The 21,943-nt window shown below is 41.0% G+C and overlaps 1 long non-coding RNA gene across 2 annotated transcripts in view; it reads left to right on the forward strand.

The window, feature by feature from the left end:
- LOC143646438 (uncharacterized) overlaps window positions 1-17,421 on the forward strand; it is a 31,189-nt gene extending 13,768 nt beyond the window's left edge. For both annotated transcript variants that reach the window (XR_013157469.1, XR_013157468.1), the window contains 3 exons: window positions 12,749-12,899; window positions 13,376-13,503; window positions 17,270-17,421. This is a non-coding gene — a long non-coding RNA (uncharacterized LOC143646438). The remainder of the gene's footprint in view (window positions 1-12,748; window positions 12,900-13,375; window positions 13,504-17,269) is intronic.
- The last annotated feature ends 4,522 nt before the right edge of the window (window positions 17,422-21,943 follow it).

Genomic DNA, 21,943 nt, shown 5'->3' on the forward strand with positions numbered 1-21,943 from the left:
CTTCTCTCCTTTCCCTACTACTCTTGGCACAACCATGCCTGAGTAAACAAGTTAAGCAAATCATATTTCCTTTATCCTTAGAATGGAGCGGTGAAGGCTATCAGAAAAACTTGTAATTGGACATCCTCCTCCCTGCCACACTTCATTTTGAACCTAAAGTTTCAATATCTTTGCTCTGTACCCTGGAATACGAATAGCTGCCACACCATAATTTTGAGTTGGTACACCATAAACGGAGATGATTTTTTTTGAACTTTGTAAAAAAAAAATTATTCTCCAGCTTTCTCTAAATGATAGCCCAGGGTTTCTCCCAATACTCCCCAAATCACGGCAGACAAAAAGACTGTTCTCTTCACTTTAGTGCAGGAAGATGGTCAGGTGCTCAGGGGTTAAGTGACCTTGTGAACGATGCTCCAAGGAACGCAGCCGGCACCTTTAACTGGATCTTTTAAAATCACGCTTGGAAAAAGGAGTTGTCATACAGCAGACAGTTTCAGGGCTAGCATTATAGAACAAGCTGAAAGAAAGCAATGCCCTTATTTATTTTACTTTAAAGATATAAATGATAAGACATATGCCAACCTTATAAATATTCTTCTGGCTGTCCAGGTTAGCCATTTCCACAGTCAACCTAAATATTTATGAAAAAGCGTCATAAGTGTATTTTTTGGTTTTATTCTTTTTTAAACAGCTTTATTGAAGTATAACCTATATACTTCATAGTTCAGCTATTTAAAGTGTTCAGCTATTTAAAGTGTACAATCACCATAAGTATTTGTGCAGATATGTGGGGAAGTGTGCTGTGCTTTATAGGAGATTAATTATAATCTCTATGACAACTCCACAAGGTTTATGTTATTGGCATTTATAAATGAAGACACGGAGGTTCAAAAATGTTAAGTAACTTTCTCTCCAGAAGGGAGAAAAAAAGATAAAAAATGAAGCACGTTTAATTTCAACAAGTATGCACGTGTACGAAGATCTATATAAAACAGCTAAAATGGTAAAAATGAAAAAGAGTTGCTGGCTTAAATTCAGAACATTTGGATTCTCCTCAGGCAACTTCAAGCTTCCTGCATACTAAGGTGCACTAGTTCCAGGTTAGAAAATTGGGATTGCAAAGATTTGTGAAGGTTCCCATCTCTGCCATCCTTTCATAATGTAGTATGAGTGTTGCTGGGAAAAGAATTGGGGGTGGGGGGGTGGAAAGTTAGGGGGAGAAAGGAATGAAAGGTACCAAGAGTTCTGGTCCAACTATCTATCTTTATAACAGCCTTAAAAGCAAGGCGTGCTTACAGAAGCAACAGCTCTTTGTTGGGGGAAAAATCCTCTGGGAATATACCACTTGAGGAGAGAAAATGGCTTCATAAAGAAATGATGAGAACTCTGTACTTTGCCCTGCAACCAACTTCTCTATCTGCAACTACCAAATGAAATATCTCCTGCACCAAAGCCTCAGTCAGCTGCAAAAAAAAAAAAGCAATGCCTTTTACTCTGATTTTTATTTTTGCTGAACTGGAGCAGCCGCCCTGCCACCCCAGATTCTGTAGCCTTGCAAAGCACCCAGAGAGCCTTTGCGGACCTTTGGAAGAGCAGAAGGCTAAGGAAACAATCTCACTTTGCAATTTATTTTCTTCAAGAACCCAAAGCCAGAGCCAGATAAATTTCCATCCAGTTTTTGGAGGGAAAAACAAAAATCAAGTTAATCAGACAGCCTGTAAAGAGCGTAGTATCAGCTCTTTAAATGCTTGCTTTGATTTAATTGGATTGGAGCTACAGACCATGCAAAAGGTATTTCACTGTCCCCAACCACGCACTCAAGCAAGCGATTTAAATCTAGTCTCTCTTGAAACTTGATGTTATAAGGGATATTGTGCTTAGGTCTTGTAATATTGAAAACATTACCTCAACCCCTCTAAACCTAGTCACTACCCCCATTTCTCTTTTCCCCTGTGAGGTAGTTAGGTTCAGATGTCAACTTGGCCAGGTGAAGGTGTCATGTGGACATGAGCTGATGGCATGTGATCCTCATCTGTTGCATTCCAGCAGCTAGCAAACCAGAACAGATTTGGTTTGAGAAGTGGGGTGCTGCTGTGGTTTGCAAACACCAGATATGTTGGAATAGGTTTTTTGGATGGATAAGGGGAAGATTTTGGAGGAACTGTGAAAAGAATGATGGAGAAGTCCTGGAGTGCTTGAAGAGACTGTTGGTGTAAATGAAACCACTGTCAATCAGGACAAAGGGGGGTACAAAAGGGACAAATTGGAGGTTGCAGAGCTTGAACCACGGAAGCTTGGGTCTGAAGCCAAGAAACTTCAGTTAGGAGAGTGGACCCACCTATATACATGGAGAGGATGAGTCTCCTACCTCATTGCAATGGAAGAATTGTGCCACCTCAGGCCTTGGAGAAGGTACAGCATGCTCCTTGGGGACTGTGAAGAGCCTGGCTGCCACCACATGAAGAGATTGAGCATGCACCCCGGAAATGGGAGAGAGCCCAGGTGTGGCCCTGATGCCTGGAGAGGGTGGAGCTGAGAAAAAGGTGGTCTCCTCAATGTCCCCTGAAGTTTATTCAGAAAGAGGTGGGCCACTGCATAGGCCCTTGGAAAGGGTGGGACTACCACTTTCTAAAGCCAAAGGATAAATGACTTTCAGACTTTGAAATCCAGTGGTGTATGCCCTGCAGGTTTTCCTTCCAAATTCTCCCTATGGATCCTGTGACTGTCCCTCCTTTGCCTATCGGCACGAGATAACTAGTTTTGAGATTCATAGGTCCACAGCCAAAGAGAACTTTTTGCACTTTAATATTGTTTAAGGTGATGTGTGTAGTTGCCAAGTTGACAAGGGGTGGACATGTGGTAGTTAGGTTCAGGTGTTAACTTGGCCAGGTGATGGTGCCTAGTTCTATTGCTGTGGACATGAGCCAATGGCATGTGAGCCTCATCTGTTGCATTCCAGCAGCTAGCAAACTAGAACAACCTATGTCACCAAATTTCATGAAAGAAAAATTATCATTCTACTACTTCACCACCTAATATTTTCTTAACTCTGAGATTTACGGTCATAGAACATTTGAATAATACTTTTCTTTTGAAGATCACCAAGGATGCCAAATCCTATTTTTCTGTCTTGATGGTCTGCACCATTGGACACCACCTACCGACCTCCCCTTCCATTCTGGAACCTGGCATTTCCTTGTCTTTGTTGACATGGTGCTGGAGGTTTCAACCATTCTCTCTTTCTTGGTTAACCTCCAGGCCCTTCCTTGAGGCTGAGCTCCAGGGTCCTTTCTTCCAACCTCCCACTCTCTATATTCTTTCTCTCAACAAGCATTCATTGCCATGGTTTCTGGTGGCTGGTGTTTCAGCAGCAATCTTGAAAGATGAAGTGGCCTTGAGGATGGATTCCAGCAGTAGAGGAAGGTGAAGTAGAAAATTAGAGGGAGCTTGGCTACTTGGTAACTTGTGGAGCTGCCAAATCTGTACTGCTCTGCCTGCCTCCTATATTTTTCTATATCCTAGGATAAACCTTGTGTATTTATTTTGGATTTTCTGTTATAGGCAATGGAACCTAACTTTAAATGATAAAAGTATGCATAATAATGCCTAGTTCATAAAATCAGTATAAAGTTTGCATGACATAGGTCATGTACTTAGCTCGGTGACAGACATAGCCTATGTGGTCAAAATATTATAGATATTAGCATAAACCCTATCCCTGCATTCCCAACTTCATGATGCATGATGCTACATGATGTAACCATGCTCAAAACAAATCTCCCCCAAATCAGCTTTTCCTCCTCATTTTCTTATTCTTTGACTTATGACGTGACTAATTTATTATTAATCTTCCTATTCCTTTCCTCCTAACACTGATTTACTTGCTAAATCCTATTGATCTAGGATTTAGATCAATCCAATCAAAATTTAAATCAATTTGATTTAGATCAAATTGATCTTCACAATTTGCCCAGTTTTCCTAAGCTTCTCAAAATTTTCTGCTCATTTTTACATTTCTTCACACAGCCCTCCTGGTTGGAACTTTCATTACCATCTTCCCAAACTGTTGAGATTTTCACCACAGTTGTTTCCTCACTTTTATTCTCTTTCTTCCTATGCCAAGTCATTTAATGGAAATCTTGAGATGGATCTCACAAAAGCACTCCTCCGCTCTTGTTATGCTTCTGCTTAAAAGCCTTGAGTGGCTTGCCTTTGCCCACTGAGTTAATAACACCCTCCATAGCCTGAAGTTTAGGAGCTCAACCTATTCTGGTTTTCATCTCTCATCTCCAGCAATCCTAGTCAACCTCGACTCTTTGATTTTCCTTCTGGTGTTCTGATTCTGTTGCTTGGCTCATACTGTTTCATTTACCCAAGATGTCATCTCTTTACTCCACTCCATGAATTTCAATATCTTATCTAACTTTGAAAGAGTCACAGAAATGCTGTCAGTCAATCCTTCTTCTAAAATGGATGCCATTTACCCCTTACTCATCTCTCTTTTATGGAACTTGTGCTCTATTGCTTGCTATAGCAATGGTCCTTAAATTTTAGCCAGCCACAGACTCACCTGGAAGGACTGTCATAATGCAAATTGCTGGGTCCCCAAGATTCTGATTCAGAAGGTCAAAGGTGGGGTCTGAGAATTTCATTTTTAACAGGGTTCCAGGTATTGCTGATGCTATTAGGATAAGAACCATGCTTTAAGAACTGCCTAACGGTTATTTGACTTATTTTCCTCCTCTAATGTAAACTTCTTGAGATCAGACAATATGGTTGTTTCTGTTTGCTAATGCTGCCAGAATGCAATATACCATAAATGGATTGGCTTTTACAAAATGTGTTAAGTTGCAAGTTTACAGTTCTAAGTCCACGAAAATGTCCTAATTAAGGTATCCAGAGAAAGACACTTGACTTTGAAGAAAGGTTGCCAGTATCTGGAACACCTTTATCAGCTGGGAAAGCACAAGTAGCTGATTTTGCTCCCAGTTCTTTGCTTTCAGCTTCTGATTCCAGTGCTTTTTCTCCAAGCATCTGTGGGTCCTCACTTAACTTCTCCGGGAAAATTCTGGGTCTCATCTCTTAGTTTAGCATCTCCAGATGTATGTTACTGAACTTTCTCTAAAAATCCCTCTCTTAAAGAACTTCAGTAAGCGGTTTAAGACCCACCTTGAATGGGTGGGGTAACATCTCCATGGGAACAACCTAATCAAAAGATCCCACCCACAATAAGTCTGCACCCACAAGATTGGATTAAAAGAGCATGGCTTTTCTGGGGTACATAATAGTTTCAAACCAGCACAATGGTTTATTTTAGTCTTTACATCCCCTGCAGCTTCTGGCACACCAAAGATACTCAATATATATTTGTTAACATTTCTGACAACAGAAGGCCAAATTTCTGCTTTCAAACTTGGTGCTGACTCTTTGGAGTTATGTTCAATTATTCGTTTCCATCAACCAGAAAGAACATATCTAAGCATTTTTGCTCAAAACACAGCCAAATTCTTCCTGGTCTTTTCTGTTGCTCTTGGTCTGGGGGAGCAAGTTCACAGCACGTGGATAAAGCAATAATAGGTGTTGAAGGCATGCAGCCAGGTAAAACCATTGCTGAAGGGCTCCACTGAAGGTATAGGGTGACAGAAATTCAAAATTTGGGAAATTAAGTATGAGGTTTGCCATGATGAGGTAACAATTTCAAATCTGTAATTGTACCTGGGGAGAAGTATGCTCGAGTCTCCTCCCTGTATTTTTTCCCATCTTGTGTTTTTAATGCTTCAGAAAACATTAATTCTGAATTCAAGTTGTGCTTATAATTACCCTTATGATTAGTTAAGAATGTTCTTTAGAACTGATATGATTTTTAGGAGATAAATTGAATTGCAGCTTTTCTTGGTTTGAAATGTAGACAACTGGGTATTCTGGCAAATTTTTGTCCTGTTTTCCTCCTGTGAGTAGATGACAGACCGATGGCCTCATTCTACCCAGTAGAATGAGAAAAACCCAGAAAAAACAAGTTCTTAAACTTGACCCATTCCTGTGGGTGTAAACCCATTGGAAGTAGGACCTCTTGATGAGGTTACTTCAGTTAAGATGTGGCTCAAGCCAGTCAGGATGGGTTTTCTTCTGCCATGGTGAGGTTCATGTGTCAACTTGGCCAGGTGGTGGTGCCCATCTGTCTGGTTGGGCAAGTGCTGACCTGTCTGTTGCTATGAGGACATTTCATAGAATTAAATCATGATCACATCAGCTTTATCCACAGCTGATTGTATTTGTAATCAGTCAAGGGGGATGTCTTCTGCAATGAGTGATGTTTAATCTAATCACTGGGAGGCTTTTAAGGAGGATTTGGAAGAGACAGTCTCTTCTTCCTGTTTCGGCCGGTGAGCCTCTCCTATGGAGTTCATCCAGACTCTTCACTGGAGTTGTCAGCTTCACAACCTGCCCTATGGATTTTGGAGTCTACATTCCCACAGCTACGTGAGACACTTTTGTAAATTTTGTATCTACGGATATTTCCTGCTGATTCTGTTTCTCTAGAGAACCCTAGCTAATACATTTTCCTATTACTGGGGTCCCTTATAAGCAGAATGAAATTTGCACAGAGAAGAAAGCCACAGAGGGAGTGGCAAGAAGTTGAAATTAGTGGAATAAGGAAGAGATGGGAGCTGCCAGATGAGGCTGCCATATGCCTTGTCATGTGACAAGCTAAAGACCAGAGCACAACAGTCTTTGGGGAGAAAGCATTATCTTGATGGTGCCTTCATCTGGAATTTCTTTTAGCCTCAAAATTGTTAGCTAATAAATTCCCATTGTTTAAGCTGACCCATTGCATGGTACATGCTTGCACTGCTAAGGAAACTGAAACAGAGAGGAAAATTTGTATCTGGAGAGTGTTTTGAAATTATAAGAAATAAAGAATAAGTCATCCAAACAAACAAAATTGCCACAGCTATCTCCTCAAAGAACTTTGTCCTTAGTTGTTACTATTTCATGTCATACTTCTTATGAAATGAGTTCTCCAGAAATAATGAAGAAATAATGGAGATCATTACAATAAGGGATATATATAAAATATGAGTATTTTTTATTTTAAGAAGTCAATTCAAATGTACCCTGGTGGAACATTTAAAAAGTCACATTTATGCATCATCATTTTTCAGGAGTGGCACAGATGGCAGCTCTTCATATACACCACATGCCAATGTAGTCAGTGTGTCCAGCTGTCTGCCTAGCTCTCTCCACCCCCACCCGCAATTCCAAGCTTATATATAAGAGGAAATGTTGGTTGAATTAACTCGGAGGCCTTTGGGAAACTGTGCCGCCTAGGGCCCTCACATTATTATTTTATAGTGTTGCCTTCTAGAAGAAAACAGATGAGATTGCCAGACCATGACTTTTATCTACTCTTCTGGAGTAAGGAGCCCCAAGGCTTCCTGCACCTTCCCAGAGAAAGGCCACAGATATGCAGAGATGGAGAGAAGCCTGCAACATCTGCAGGCCTTCTGTTAAAAGCCCTTGCTTGTTTAAACATCCTGTTTCTTGCTTTTATATTTCTAAAATTAGGAGATGCTTATCTCTCCTTATCCCAAACAGGTTAAAATTCTGATTGGATATCAATAGGAACATGCAACTTCTGTGCTGAGTAAAAAAATTTAAAAAGCAAAAAGCAAAAAAACACAAAAAGAATAGAAATACCACCAGCACCCTTTGCCTTGCACCTGACTGTTGGAATGGTTTTCCTGGTAATAGTAGCAGAAGCTCTGCTTCCTCTTGGGCACCCCTATGACATCTTCTGGGTATAATCTACCAGCTCCAGGGTCAAGAGCTATTTGGACAATTGGAGAATCTCACCCCCGGCAGGTACCAGGTGGATGAATAATTTTATTTTTTCGAATGGTACACTTTATTTATTGGCATTTAAAAAAAACACAATCACTTCAGAGCCTGTGTTTGCACAGTAAGCTATATAAACCAATTTAAATTAAAGCAGACAAGGAAAAAATCTGCAGTATAGATATCAGCATTTCTTGAATTTTAAATATTAAACACTAACTTACATGCCATTTGATTAGCTATCAAAACTATATACATTCTCAAAATATCAAGTAGAAAGTTATCAGAAACATCACCTTTGCTATAGTGACCTATGTTACTGAACATTTTCAAGTTTTTGGTTTCAAGAAAACATAAAGAGGACGGGCCACGGTGGTTCAGCAGGCAAGAATGCTTGCCTGCCATGCCAGAGGACCCGGGCTCGATTCCCGGTGCCTGCCCATGTTAAAAAAAATAAATAATAAAAAATAATAATAATAATAAAAATAAAACATAAAGATACAGATGTTTTTACAATTAACATATGAAAATCTTATCTTTTATTATATCATAACATATAAAATCTATTTTATTTGATATTACTATAGCTGCTTGTACTTTCTTTTGGTTAAAGCTTACTTAGAACATCTATGTCCATCTTTTCACTTTACATAATTAATAATCTATCATTACATTTGAGGGGAACTAAAGGGAGAGGGAAATCATTTGCTAGTCTAACTCACGTTGTCTTGCAATTTCTGTTTTATTGATATAAAACAAAAATCAGAACATTGTCTGATACAGAGAGTAGAGAATCCCTAATTTTGGAAACCCTAGGACATTTTAGGATTTAATATTTATTTATTACTTTAATTCTTGACTTTCTACTCTGAGTTCAGTGACAGTGACAGGTGCTTGTCATTTTCAACATTTCACAACTGGGTTTACCTCTGAAGTCTCCTATTACTGACTGTTAATATTGCTGGTTTCCAGTCCTTAGGAAAGCACTGGGATCCCAATTCTTCAGCCCTCCTCGAATCCATCCTCTTTGCCATGTGGGTTTGCAGCTTCCCCCACCAAGAGGCAGAGTCTGTTTCTTTCCCCTTTGATTCTGATTTCATCCATGGTTCATGTGACTTGCTTTGGCCAATAGGATGTTGACAGATATGACTCAAGCAGAGTCTTGAAAGAGTGCTAATTCATTTCCACTTGTGCCTTATGCTTTTGCCCTTGGCAGGAGCGTGTGCCCAGGTTATCCTACAGGAGATAAGAGAGATGCACAGCATGGCTGAACTGCTCTGTTTGTCCTAGGTAAGGACAATCTACATCAATTAACAGCCAACTCGCTCCCAGACCAATTCTTTACCTTCCAATCCATTGTCAAATTCTGGCTTTACTTCTCATATAATTCTCCAATTTGCCCACTTTTCTGCACCTGCATGGTACCACCCTTGTCCAAATCCACACCATATTTCACCTGGATTTCTTTGATGGTCTCAGATAGAGCTCCTGATTTCTTTCATGCTTGTCTGCAAGTCATTTCTCGCTTAGCCACTAGGGTGATCTTTTTTTTCCACATCTCACAAGTTATATATTGTATTTTCATTTTCATTCATCTCCAGATATTTACCAATTCCTCTAATAATTTCTTCTTTGACCCACTGATTGTTTAAAAGTATGTTGTTTAATCTCCTTATATTTGTAAAAGTCTAGTTCTTTGGTGATTCTTAATTTCCAACTTAATTCTGTTCTGGTGAGAGAAAGTAAAATGTTTGGAATAATTTCAATCTTATTAAATTTATTAAGTTATGATTTGGGTCCCAGCATATGATTTATCTGGGAAAATGTTGTGTGAATGTATATCCTGGTATTTTAGGGTATAATGATCTAAATATATCAGTTATGTATAAATCATTTATCACACTGTTACATTCTCTATTACTGATTCTCCATCTGGTTGTTCTATCGACAGAGGGGAGGGGTGTATTGAAATCTCCTACTATTATTGTTGAAGTGTCAATTGCTCCCTCGAATTTATCCACAGGGCGATCTTTTAAAGACATAAATCAGAACATGTTAGGTTGGTCCCCTGGAATAAACCCTTTGATGGGTTCTCCTGGCTTTCAGAATACACTCTAGATGCATTTCAGTTCTCAAGGCTTGCATGCTGGGCTCCCTCCCCTCTCATCAGTCTCCCTTCCTCTTATGAGGCTCTTATTTCATTGGCCTTCTCTTTTCCTTAAACAACCAGTGCTCTTCCCATCTGTGATGGTTAGGTTCTGGTGTCAACTTGACCAGGTGGCAACACCCAGTTGTCTAGTCAGGCAAGCACTGACCTGACTGATGCTGCAAGGATATTTTGTGACTGGTCGATAACCCGGAAGGTTGGTGTATTAAACCATCAGTCAGTTGATTATAGCCATGGCTGATTACATCTACCATCAACTAAGGGTGTGTATCCCTTCAAACGAGGTAATCCAATACGTTGGATTTGACCCAATCAGTTTAATTTGATCCAATCAGTTGAAGGCTTTTAAGGGAGAAGAGATAATTTTCACTTTTTTCTTCAGCCAGCGAGCCTCTCCTGTGGAGTTCTTTGAGACCCTGCATCAGAGCATCCAGCTTCACAGCCTGCCCTATGGATTTTGGATTCTTGTATTCCCATGGTTGCATGAGACTCTTTTATAAATCACATATTTACAGTAATCTCCTGTTGGTTCTGTTTCTCTAGACAACCCTGACTAACACACCATCTTAGAACCTTTCATGTGCTGTTGAATCTGTCTATAATGCCTCTTCCTCAGCACAGTGGATCTCTGGCTCAGCTTCCTCCTTTTGTCTCCACTTAACCCTCACCTCCCCACGGAGACCTACTTTGACCTCATTAATAGGGTCAGTTGCAATCATACCATCTCGTTTATTTCTTTTATAACATTAATCAAAATCTTATGCTCTTATTAATTTAGTTCTTTGTGGGTTGCCTTCCTAGTTAGAATGTAAGTTCCTCCTAGAAAAGATCTTAATTTTTTTACTTATATTTTTCTTGATTTTTTAACTGATATTTCCAGAATCTCACCCAGAGCTTAGCACATGGTAATGTTCTGTATATATATGTGTATAGTTAAAACTAGAGTATTCATTACATATATATAATATGTGTTTATATCATATTAGTAAACATGTACTAAGTACTCATGCATATATGCAATGCATCCTTCATTTTTAACCTCACACACAAATATAATGCATATGTAGACCACACATACATACAATACACATGTAATATATGTGTATTGAGAAATCCTTTATTTTTAACCTGACACACACATATATACAATTATTCTTTAGAATCCTGAATTATTTAAAAGTGTAAATTGAACTTCTTTTTCCAACTGTGGTGGTTTGAGGTTGAATGTACCCCAGAAAAACATGCTCTTAAATCTAATCCATTCATGTGGGTTTGAACCCACTGTAAGTAGGATTTTTGAAAAGGTTACCTCCATTAAGGTGTGACTCACCTCAATCAGGATGGGCCCTAATCCACTTACTGGAGTCCTTTATAAACGGAATGAATACAGACAGAAAGAAAGGAGAGAAAGCCAGGGGAGCAAGAAGTTGAAATCAACAAAAGCCAGAGGGGAAAGGAGAGACCGGTAGAGGCACCATGTGCCTTGTTACATGGCAGAGGAGTCAAGGATTGCCAGTAGCTGGTCTTTGGGAAAAAAGCATCACTTTGATGATGCCTTGATTTGGACATTGTCTTGGACTCTAACCAAAAGCAAATAAATTCCCATTGTACAAGCTGAACCATTTTGTGGCATCTGCTTTGGGCACCCTAGGAAACTAAAACACCCACTCACATAGAAGCCTACCTTATCCATAAGGTTGTACAGCCATTCCTTTGCATGGTTATACCATAGTTTATTAGCCAGTGTGAGCTAGTACTAAGATTGTTCCCATTTTACTGATGAGGAAGATTAAGTAGTTTGCCCAAGCCAGCCATTTTGGCCTTGGTGTCTGTGTCCCAGCAGCTAAGCTAACCTAAGACTCTCATGGCATTTACACATTTAGAGGTATGTTTGCATCTGGTAGGTTCAGTTCCTGTTGTGTTGTTATGGAATTTCTTTGTAGCTTACTGCTGGAGATCCTCTCTCCAATCAACCTATCTCCCAACAAGCTGAAAGAGGTAATCTATGTCAGTGTCCATAGGAGTCACCTGGAGGGCTTGTTAAAACAGATTCGCCCCACAGATAGAGATTCTGATTTAGCAGAATTGTCCCATCTCGAGGCAAGGGGATTGACCCTCAGGACCCCACACCATTCAGTCATTGACCATGGGTTGCCCTTAGCAGATCTGGAGTGGGGGCTGAAATTCTGCATTTCTAACAAGTTCTCAGATGACGCTGATGCTATTGGGCTGTGCAGCAGCCTTTGAATATGTGAAGTGTACTATAAAATCTAACATACACTATAAAATCTAACACTGGGTGGGCCATGGTGGCTCAGAAGGCAGAGTTCTTGCCTGCCATTCCGGAGACCTGGGTTTGTTTCCTGGTGCCTGTCCTTGCGAAACAAAACAAAACAAAAAAAAACAACCTCTAACGCCCACTGAAACTCAGGAGAGTCTGAGTTTTAAGTTTTTATGAGCTCCTACTGTATACCAGTTAAGGTGATGGGCATGATGGGGGAAATCAAGGAGCACAACATGGGACTTCACCCATGGAGACTTAGAATTTAGTTGGCGAAAATAAAACATATGCAACAAAAACATAAGTTTTCAGTGCAAGGATGAGTGAGGTAAGTGTGAAAGAAAGAGTCTTTAATAAGAAGCCAGTTCTGGGGAAATAAACACTCTTCGTAGAGCAGACCATCTAATTTTTAACATCAACTTACTGAAAATCACTTTTGTTGATAAAATTTTCTCTCATTTTAGACTGTGCAGAATTGGCATTCTCCCAGGACTGACTGGCTATTGGTTTGAAGCTCTACTTGCTGAGACAGTCCCTTGAGCCACATCATTAGGAGGAGAGGCTACCTAAGTTCAGGCTCCTGAGAGTGGAGCTGGAGATAAGATTCTTATGCTGGTGATTTATTTAAGGAGTACTTACAGAAGAGATCTGAAATGGTGTATGGGAAACAGGTCCAGGCTGAGGAAGGAGCTGAACAAGGCTATGGTCTCAATTGTAACCTCTGCCTGATCCCACCAGGAGCTCTAGAGTGGACCCACAGGCCATGGGGCCACGTGGGGCTCAGGATGAGAGTGAGCGAGAGGGGCTGTGGGTGGCAGATGAGGGGGTGGGGGTACCCAGGGGAGAATGTGCTTGGCTTGTTGGAATGATTCCACAGCCTGGCAAGGAGGTGAAGCCCACTACTCAGGGATAAGGAGGCACTGGGCCTGGTCCCTGCACCGCGGAGGCTTAGGGAATATTATCCAGAGGAATAGAGTGGACAGGGACCGCAGTCAGGACATCAAGCCCCTCCTGATTTTATTAGAAATTTCAGCAGTGCTTAATACTGGGCCTTCATTTTGGGCCTCACACCACCCACTCCCTGTCCACAGACACCCTCCTCAAAGCACGCTGACTCTACTGTGGCTGCTGGAAACAGTCTCACTCTAAGAACCTCAGGCAAAGGAGGACTTGACTAGGTCATGTTATACAAAAATGGCTGGGGCAGAGGGTGCAGCGGGTAAGTAACTATTGATATCTACATAACCATTTCAATCTCCTATGCCTAAAACATTTCTTTCTTAGTTTGGATTCCTCCTAAGCAGAGCCTAAGTTATGGACTCGGGCTCAGGTGAGAGATCTGGGAAGGAAGGAAAGCCAAAATAGGCATGTGTTGTCTAGGTCACCACTGCGGGCGATGGGACTCAATTCCGTGGACCTTCTGAGAAGCTGATAGAAGGCCTCTCAAAATTGTCACCTGGAGTACAGGAAGCAGGAGCATGCATTCATCAGTTCTCATCCCCACAGGTGGAGGGCTGCTCCCAGAGGTGTTAGTTACAAGTGTGCAGGCTCCTCCCCCTAGGCTGTGAGTCTGGGGGATGAGTGAACTGCTGTCCAGTACCGGGTGTCACATGCTCGGCCCTCCCAGAACACCAGGGTGGGAATCCCCACCCACAATGGAGTGAAAAGGAGACGGGTCAAACAGAATGTTCCAGACACCATGCCTCATCCTTCCAAACCAATGCTTTGCCCTTCTTGACCCTCTTCTGAGCCCCAGCCGGTTGGCTGGTGGGGTTCATCACTTCTTTACCCCACGCCTTTTCTCTGTCCTCTGGTTGGGTTCAGCCATTGGGAGCCAGCAGCAAGGCAAGAGAGGTGGTGGTGGGAGAGAAGAGAGACCATGGTATTTCTTCCCAGCTCCCTCTATGCTCTATTCCTCCACCAAAGGCCACTGCTCCTGCCAGGCAGTCCTCTCCAGGTAATATAACTTCCTTCTCTAGGTGCAGGGAACTGTTTCCATGCCTCTTTGGGCCTAGGGAGACAAGGGATGGGAAGGGCCCCCCATCTGGCACTGTTGCTGGTCCCAGGGTACTGCATTCTCCCTCTTGGTTTCCCTAAACTTACTCACACCTTCTCAATTAGCCCCTGTCATTATGTTCTTACCATGACTCAGTCTCTCAGAGCCTGACTGCTGTAGGCAGGCAGTACAACATAGGAGGGGAGGGACAATTTTGAAACTGGAGAGACTGGAAATGGAAGGAATTCATGTCTGATAACTGCAGACATTGCTCTATGGCAAGAATTGTCCAACAGATGCCCCTGCTATTGACTTCATTTGTTCTCTTAAAGTATGAGGTGAAATTGTGCTGAAAGAGAGAGAAGGGAGAGGGTGGGGAGAGGGATGGTGTTTGCAGTAGAGTAGGGGAGAGGTTCCTTGTACCTGTGGGATTCCTGTGGGATTGACACAAGCAGCAGCTCAAGTTGAGGATGATACCTTTTGTTGTCATTTGTGTTATTGTTTCAAAACTTCTTGTTGAGGTGTAACATTACATACAGGAGAGTGCACAGTGTCATTTTATATAGCTCAGTGCATTTTCACAAACTGAACACACCCATGTAACTGGCATCTCAGTCAAGGAACAGGACATTGCTAGCACCTCAAAAGCTCCCTTTGCACCCTGCTGTAATCACTGACACTACCTCCTTGTTTTTGAACTTTACATACCTGGAAGCATACAATATGTTCTCTTTCGTATGTGGTTTCTTCCACTCTATATTGTTTTAGTAAGATTTATGGAAGTTGCTGCAGTATGTAGTTGTAGTTTGCTCATTCTCATTGTGTAACTGTTTCATATATGAAAAATCATAATTTATATCTCCCTTCTGTTGCTTATGGGAATTTGAGTAATTTCCAGTTAGGGGTCTATCTTGAATATTTCTGCTAGTACATATCTTTTGGTGAACGAAAGTACATATTTCTGTTGGGTATATCTAGGATTGCCAAGTCATAGTGTGTGCATATGTTTAGTTTTAGTAGATATTACTCACTCATTTTCTCAGTATAAGTGGTTATACCAATTTATATTCCTACCTACTGAATATGAGAGTGGCAGTGGGACTACACATTTTTAATGGTGTCAGCCCAGGTATTTGTCTGACTTTTCCTACTCTTCCCAACAACCCGGGCATAAGAACTACTCAGGCAAATGGTTGCATTGATTCAAGACTTGGAGTTGCAGAACGGTTGTAGTCTGAGGTTGAGGGACAGAATACTGAGTAGAGGGTGCCTTGCATTGGGTTTTTGAGGATATTGGGAAGTTGACAGAAAACCTGGGAGAAGGAATGGAAGTCTAGATGAGTTTGAAGAGCGAGTGTAGAGATTAAGCCCTTGAGAATGTAGAGGTATGAAATACTTTGTTCAGAGACCAAATGTGTATTACATTTAAGATATCTGAAGTTTGGCACTGGGTCGGATGGGTTGAGACTCAAGATGGCAGCGGCTCTGGGCTGTAGAAGGTTGTTATCAAGGTCACCTTGATGAGGACTGTGAGAATAGAGGTGGAGAGGGGACCAAGGAACATAGGTGGGGTTATTTCAAGAAGGTGAGAGAAGAATAATCTCCCTGGAATTGGCAATGGGAAATTGAGTCCAGAGCCAGTCCCTGCTTCTAATCCTTCAGGGTCTTTTTTTGATATAAAATTCTTTTTAAATATTTCCCTCTTGCTCCCTTTTAACTCGTTATGCCATTTTATTTTCCATTCTATTCTGTTATCATTTCACTAGACTTCCTCAACCCTGTCTTCTTTGGGTGTCCCTTTTCCTTATCTTCCTCCCCATGCTAGACCATTGCTTCTGGATCTTCAGGATTAAAAAAAATAAATCACATTCCTTTTACTATTCTTTCCCACTAATCATCCAAAACCTTTGGTCTACCACCAATATTTAGATTTTTGCTTTTCCCATCTCTTCTTCAGTTTGTGTGCTTTCAACCCCCTTTCTATTTGTCCTCTAAATCATTCTGGCACAATGTCCTTAAAAATTTCTTTCTTTCTTTTTTTTTTTTTTTAGGCAATAGAAGTTCTTTCAAACAGTCTTTGTCGAGATCCTGTATTTGGAGTAGGTAAATGGGAGTTGCTCTCCTATGATATGAGGGGTGCCCCCTAGGACTGAACAGTATGCAATCTACACAACTATAGAGTTGCAGTGCAACTCTATACTCAGCAGGAAGGAATATAACTTGGTATAACCACTTATACTGAGAAAACAACTTAGTAATATCTACTGAAACTAAACATAGGCATACACTATGACTCGGCAAACCTCCCTACTGGTTTCTCATCCCTCATTCCTGCTCCTGGAATCACACTCCCAGATAAACTACTTACACTTAAACCTTTATTTCAGCCTTTGCTTTCTGGGAACAAGCCCTCACCACCCCCAAACTTAGTCCCTTTGGGGTTGGGGAAAGCACTTTCAAGGCACTCTAGAGTTTCATCTTGGTTTGAAAGGGCTACTTTAGAATAAAATTATGTTGAGATACATGGTAGCGAAATCCAGATTGAAGAACTGCCAGTTATCCTCATTGTTGAGCAGGCTATTTGAATATCAAGGTACATCATGATCAAATCAAATGAACAGGCATGGAAAAGAATGGCGATTTTTAGTGGAGATGTATGCAATCCTTAGCCCTTGGACCATCCCTCTGGCCTAGTTTGGAGTTTTGCCTCGAATAACAAATGAGAGTATGGATTTAGGCCCCTAGGGCTTTCTATTTCCACAGCCTCTGAAAGTTTAAAAAATACACCATTTAGCACTTGCCTCATCTTTCCTAAACTGGTGGTTGCCATGGTTCCTTTAAAGAAGTAAGAGCGCCGGGAAACCAGCAGTCACCTCCCACCCCCTCCTCCCCCACACTCCCAGGATACATCCCGTGTGTACTTAAGCTGTCTCTGACACACATAATTTCTTTTTCATCTCTGACTAATCAGTCTTCTTTATTCCTTTAGCAAAGAACACACTGTATTTTTGAAGAGAAAAGACTGGGAAGAAAGGAAAATAAAAGAAAACCGCCCTTCCCGCCAGCACCCCCCACCACCCCCAACCAAAAAAAAAAAAAGTCAGTGTAAATTCCCACAAAGTAACAACAAATAAACGATGGAAGGGGAAAAAAAATCTCAGACGGGAAGTTGCCAGAATAAGAATATTTATTTAGAGCTGGTTGAGGAGCCAGTTCTTTTTGTACATTTTAAAATGTTTTCTTTCAAGTTCTGGGTGCTTTAGGGGTTAACGCTGGGGGGTGAAACCCTCTTACTCTGAAGAGGAGGGATTTGTTCCATTATTTCAGGATTAAGGGCAGTCTTATGCATGGGCAGCTATATCCTGTCAACAGCCGGAGCCCTTCAATCTCTCTGCTCACAGTTCTCAAGTCTTCCTTTTGGCTGCTGGCCCACTGAGCCATGTGATGTTTCTTCTAATTATCACTAAAGGGGAAGAATATTAATGTGTCCACTCTAAGGTACACAGAGGGTGCAACTCAAACTTCTTTCCCCCCCATAAGATTTTAAGAACATTCCATACACTTCTTTGAGATTGTGGTAGATTGAACGCAAAGATAACTATAATAATTCACCCTTCTCTGTATCCGCACTCTTTGCAATTAGATTTTAAAGCATTTCCCTGCAATAAGTGGGGTCTACTTCTCTCTTTCTTGACTCTGAACTGGCTTTGTGACTTACTTTGGCCAATAGAATATGGTAAAAGAGATAGGCCTTGGCTTCAAGAGACCTAAGGTGCTTCTGCTCTTTTTCTTGAACTCCTGACTCTGCCATCACACCAAACCCTGGTTGGCCTGTTGGAGAATGAGAGACCACGTGGAGGAGAGGTGAAGAGCGTTGGCTGAAAGCTGAGTGGCCTGGCTGTCCCATAGTTGACTACAATCACATGAGAGCTCCCAACCAAGACCAGAAACACTGAAAACTGAGCCTAGCCAAAATGTCAACATGTAGAATTGCAAGCTAAATAAATATTTATTATTTTAAGTCACCACATTTTGGGGGCAGCTTGTTATGCAGCAACAACTAACTGTTACAGAGGTTCATAGCCTCCACCATATTCTTTGGATTCTTTGCTTGTTTCCTTTACTTTCTTTAATGTACTAGTAATAGTAATAACAGTAAGTAATATTAAGATAGATTTGTAGAATGTACACACCACTTGATGTGTACAACTCCTTGGTTCACAATCATAACATCTAGGGAATGATTCCCATTTTGATTGTGAACGATGGTGTGTCAGTGGCCAAATCTTTCTAATTTCCTTGTGGAAAGTTTATGAACTCAAGGCAGTAAGTAAACGTCTCACTGAACTGACTGGTCATGAAGCTGTGATGTGGAAAGAGGCTGAAAGAGTCAGGGATTGTGTAATGGTGGATGGTGAGCATCAGCTGATGGTAACCTGCCTGGAACTGCTATTCTAGAACAGTTAGACACCTACCTTGGATGCTTTGGCAACTCATGAGAGAAATAATCAAGGGCATGTGAATTAAATGATTTGTTTATAGTTTTCTTTTTCTTATTTTCCTTGTTACCCCAAACTTTCTATATTCTAATAAATGGATTTGAATTTCCAAAACCTTGATGGAGAAAATGAGGTACATTACTAACCAGCTTGAAGGTAAATCAATAGATTCATGACTGTACAAAGACCTTTAAAGTGAGAATTCTTAACTTGGATCATGGAGTCAATACCTTCCACTCTCTAACAAAATTTGACTTGTTGCTTACCTTTACCCATGTTTGTTTTGCCCTCTGAACCTACCTCCTTGCTTATTGGGCCAAAGATTTTGCAAGTTTCTCTAAGACAATTCATGTAGGAAATACTTAAATCAATATCAATTTAGTTGTAGAGGAGGTACTTCAGTGTTACTAAATGAAAAGATGTAGGTAGTTTGGGTATTTGCTCTATCACTCCCAACCCTTGCTCCTCTAAGAGACTTCACTCTGAACAGATCACTTTAGTTGCTCTAAGCCTGGAAGAATTTCCTACTCAAACTTCACCTTGTGAGTAAAGTCTTCCCTGACTCTATTTTAAAATGACCCCAACTCCTATACCCCCATCCTCTTCTAGCTTTTACTTTTCTCCATGAGATTTACCAGCTGCTATATTTTATATTTTACTTGTTTGCTTATCTACCGACCCCTACCCCTACCTTGCATGAGTATAAGTTAAATTAATGGAGGGATTTTTCCTTGTGTTTTTTTTTTTTCTTCACTGCTGTACTTGCAATGCTCAGAACGGTGACTGGAATGCAATAGTAGTTCAGTATTCTTGAATGAGTTAGTGAAAGAATGCATGAATGAGAGTTAGGTGCACCAAAACTTTCTGCAGAGAGATCCAGTATATTTGTCTTTGTTGCTTCTTGTGGGACCAGATGTCTCCTGGAGTTTCCTGGCTGGCTGAGTTGAGTGGCACAATCCTGGAATGTATCTTACAAGCCTTCCTCTAGCTTTGGAGTCACACACATCTGGTTTGAATCACACCGGCATTACATTGGAGCTGAGAGGGCTTGTTCAAATAAATGATCAGTTTCACTTTTTTCCTCTGCAAAGAGGGGCTGATAATGTTAATTTTGGCAATTTGGGGGAGTTTTAAATTGGATTTAATGCACTTAATACAGGGCCTGGCATGTACTAGAGGATCATGAAATATTAATTTGCTTCCCTTTCTCTTAACTTTACTTGAAGGAAAATCATCAGTGTAATTATCAATTTGCCAATGAACTAGTGACACCAAGATTGGGGAAAGTTGGCCAAAGCAGATGTTGAGGGAAGATACAGGAAACTAAGGGAAACTAGAGATGGAAAGGCAGACAAGAGGAGAGGACTGTGTTTATAGGACACTGTTAGTCCTCTGCACAAGGGTTCTATTGTCAGTGTCAGGCATCAGGGGCATAAAACTTTAGCCTTTATAATCATCCACCTGTGCCAATCATTACATTTCTAATGCTGTACCTTCTGAGTTGGTGCATCACCCAGAGCTGAGTCATCCTTGGAGAATATATTCTCCTTGAGCCATACTGAGCTTGCTGCATAAGAATCAAGTTTCGACAAACTCAATCATCAAAGAAAATATGCCTCAGAATGAATTGTGAGGAACCTTAAGCCAAAACATCTGCATCTTACTTTTCATGCATGCAATATGGGGTTTTCATCATTCAGTATGGGAACACACTTACCTGGCTGAGAGCAGATGGTTTGGAACAGAATTTTCTAACAAGGCCCAGGGTTGATCACTTAGCAGTTTTTAATATACACAGTCTATTTATCTACTTCCTGTGTCTCTTAGCATCCTCCCTAATACATTACTGTGAAGGAAGAAATATGTTGCTACTACTGATTTTCTTTATATAACTTCCCAGAGGATCTTGTACTTACAGGACATGTTCTGAAGGCTTAATAAGAGCAGTTAAAGAAATGCAAACATATGCTAAGAATGAAGAATTTGTCACCACAGTTTTTGCTTCTGAAGTGCTCTTACTCAACCTCCACAACTGCTTTCATGGATGACGTTATCTGGCAGACCACCAACGCACCCAGGATAAATTTGTCTGCATTGCTGTTATAGGGAGCAGAAGGAAAGGGAAGAGGTAGTAGGGGTGATGGTGGTGATGGTAGTGGTGGCAGTGATGGTGGTACGGGTGGCGATGGAGGTGATGGTGGTGGAGGTGTCTGTGGCAGTAGTGACAGTGGTGATGGTGGGTTAGATAGTTGTGGTGGTGGCAGTGATTATGACAGCAATAAAGGTGGAGGCAGTGTACGTGCTAGCGAAGATGGTGGAAAGGTGTAGAGATAGTGGTAAGGTGAAGGAGTGGTGTTGAGGCAGCAGCGGTGGAAGCATTGTGGCGCATGTGTAGTGGAGGTGATAGTGACGGAGGTGGTGATAGTGGTGGTACTGGAAGCAATGAGAGTGGTAAAGTGGTAGTGGCAAGAGACTGAAAATATATGTCCACTCGGAAACTTGGATGTGGATCTTCAGAGCAGTGTTAGTCTTACAAAATATCTATCAACTGATGAAGGATAATCAAAATGTGGCATATCCATACAATGGAATAATATCCAACCATTACAAGGAATGTAATAGCGATACAGACTACCACATAAATGAACCTTGGAAACATTCTGCTAAGTGAAAGAAGCCAATCACGAAAGACCACATATTGGATGATTCCACTTATAAGAAATATCCAGAATGGACAAATCTATAGAGATAGAAAGTAGATTAGTGTTTGCCAGGGACTAGGGATTTGGGATGGGGGCAGCTGCTAATGAGTATATGGTTTTTTGGGGGGCAGAATAAAAATGTTCTAAAATTAGATGGTAGAACTCCGAATATACTAAAAACCACTGAACTGTATACTCTAAATGGGTAAATTTTATGGTGTGTAAATAAAGCTGTTAAAAAAAAAGTGGTGGCAGTGGTGGTGGCAGTAGTAGATGGCTCAATTTTGTGAAGGGGATTTGGGAAGACAAAGGAAGATAAAAGTTGATTGGACACTTGATATATCTGACTCTATGTAGGGCTAAGTCTGGGTACCACAGAGCTCATCATAATTTGGATTTTTAATTTATCTGTTGTAAAGTTACATTTCCTCCCAAGCTAACAACTAATTCATAAACAAGTAT

The sequence above is a fragment of the Tamandua tetradactyla genome, chromosome 1 (assembly GCF_023851605.1).
Source record: "Tamandua tetradactyla isolate mTamTet1 chromosome 1, mTamTet1.pri, whole genome shotgun sequence".
Classification (NCBI taxonomy): domain Eukaryota; kingdom Metazoa; phylum Chordata; class Mammalia; order Pilosa; family Myrmecophagidae; genus Tamandua; species Tamandua tetradactyla.